This window comes from Theropithecus gelada, chromosome 2, assembly GCF_003255815.1.
Source record: "Theropithecus gelada isolate Dixy chromosome 2, Tgel_1.0, whole genome shotgun sequence".
NCBI lineage: Eukaryota > Metazoa > Chordata > Mammalia > Primates > Cercopithecidae > Theropithecus > Theropithecus gelada.
Window position 1 is genome coordinate 4524345 of NC_037669.1, and position 2586 is coordinate 4526930.

The window sequence follows — 2586 nt, forward strand, 5'->3', positions numbered from 1 at the left end:
TGCAATCTTCTCCCCACTTTGCCCATTTCACGCGCATTACATTGGGTCCTGACTGGGTAATTCCCATTGGCATCATATTGTGCAGACCTACTTAGGCTATTCATCATTATACACTGTGCCCTAAGAAAACAGCTAATATGCTCATACTGTCCATCTCAAAACATTCTTGTGCCACTATATATTTCCTTGGTGGTCTGCTAGATGTCTAGTGAGTCCAAATAATTCACAAAGTGTTCATAGTAAAAAGTGACTTATGATAAAAAATGTTTTTCTTGGTCATAAAATTGTATGACTTCAGAAAAATGGCTGCAGCAGTTAGAAGATGAAAGGAACTAGCTAGAAGCCAGTCTGGTGCCAGCAGCTTTATGTGCTATCACATAGCAGGACATTATTCTCAGTTTTGTGGGGCCAAAATTGAGATTACTAGTTCATCCAGAGATGGATAAGTTAACTAACCTGTAGTATCACAATTTAAGAGAGATTGATAAATGAATGAATATATAAACTTTTCAAGTTTATATTATGTTATTACTATTATTATATATCACATATTACCACCATAAGATTTGAGTTACACACAAGAACTATTTTATTGACCACTGTATTCTTAGTGCCTAGACTAATGCCTGGCACATATATTAGGCCTCCAATGAATATCTGGTATATTTATTCATAAAATAAAAAGATTATCCTATAATTTTCTCCTTAATTCCTATGTCGTCCTCTAGGCTATAAATTCTATGAGGACAGAAACCATATTATTTACCTATGTTGTGTTGAGTTCTAATACAATGGCTTGGCTAATCAATACCTGAATGCACATTTTTTTTCTACAGAAAATTAGAGTTGAAATAATAGTAATGCTGCCCGTGGATGCTGCCAAGGAAGCATCGTAAAAGTCTCTCTTCCCTGAAATCATGGCTAAGTCAGTCAGAGTCAAAACAGCTGCAGAAGCTCTTCACTAGAAGGTTCAGCTTTAAAACAACCGATTGGAGTGGGAGAAGCCGTTTTGAGCAATGGGGAAGGCTCAGGGACTGTGTGGTAATGAGAACTGCAAACACCAAGTGCTCCAGGGACTGTGGGTTTGTCACATATGCCACTGTGGAGGAGGTGGACGCACCATGAATGCAAAGCCACACAAGGTGGATGGAAGAGTTGTGGAACCAAAGAGAGCTGTCTCAAGAGAAGATTCTCAAAAACCAGGTGGCCACTTACCTGCGAAAAAGATATTTGCTGGTGGCATTAAAGAAGACACTGAAGGACATTACCTAAGAGATTATTTTGAACAGTATGGAAGAATTGAAGTGACTGAAATCATGATGGACAGAGGCAGTGGCAAGAAAAGGAGCTTTGACTTTGTAACCGTTGGTGACCGTGATTCAGTGGATAAGACTGTCATCCAGAAATACCATACTGTGACTGGCCACAACTGTGAAGTTAGGAAAGCCCTGTCAAAGAAAGAGATGGATAGTGCTTCATCCAGCCAAAGAGGTCGAGTGGTTCTGGAAACTTTGGTGGTGGTCATGGAGGTGGTTTTGGTGGGAATGACAACTTTGGTCATGGAGGAAACTTTAGTGGTCATAGTGGCTTTGGTGGCAGCCATGGTGGTAGTGAATATGGTGGCAGTGGGGATGGCTATAATGGATTTGGTAATGATTGTGGTTATGGAGGAGGCAGCCCTGGTGAGTCTGGAGGAAGCAGAGGCTTTGGAAGTGGTGGACAGGGTTATGGAAACCAGGGCAGTGGTTATAGCAGGAGTGTCAGCTGTGACAGCTATAACAATGGAGGCAGAGGAAGCTTTGGTGGTGTTAGTGGAAGCAATTTCAGAGGTGGTGGAAGCTACAATGAATTTGGCAATTACAACAATCAGTCTTCAAATTTTGGACTCATGAAAGAAGGAAATTTTGGAGACAGAATCTCTGACCCCTATGTTGGTGAAGGCCAATAATTTGCCAAATCATGAAACCAAGGTGGCTATGATGGTTCCAGTAGCAGCAGTAGCTATGGAAGTAGCAGAAAATTTTAATTACTGCCAGGAAACAAAGATGAAACAAAGCTTAGCAAGAGAGGAGAACCAGAGAAGTGATAGAGAAGCTATAGGTTACAACAGGTTCATGAACTCAGCCAAGCATAGTGGAGGCAGGGCCTGGCTGCTACAAAGAAGACATGTTTTAGGCAAATACTCATGTTTATGGGGGAAAAATACTCGAGGATTATATTTGTGACTAATTATATAAAAGATTATTTGAGTTCTCATTCTGTGGAAGGTCTAAAGTATTCCAACAAAGGGTTTTAATGTTTTCTTTGTTTGTTTGTTTTTTGTTTTTGCATCTATGCTGCTGATTGCCAAATGTGGTAGTCTGATCATGATGCCAAATAAATGTGTCTTTTTTAAAATAAAAAAATAGTAATGAGAGTAATGATGGTGATGAAGATGATGACACAATCAGGAAAAACAGATTATATGTGGTCACGTTAAAAGAGTCAGTTAACCATTACACAAACATTCATTGTCTACCATATGACAGGCACTGATCTGGGCACACTGGGAAAAATGCAGTAACTGTGAAAAGTCCATGTCCAACA

The 2586-nt window shown here is 39.9% G+C and overlaps 1 pseudogene; it reads left to right on the forward strand.

The window, feature by feature from the left end:
* The first annotated feature begins 873 nt into the window (after nucleotides 1-873).
* LOC112618398 lies at nucleotides 874-2026 on the forward strand (annotated as a pseudogene).
* Nucleotides 2027-2586: the final 560 nt, after the last annotated feature.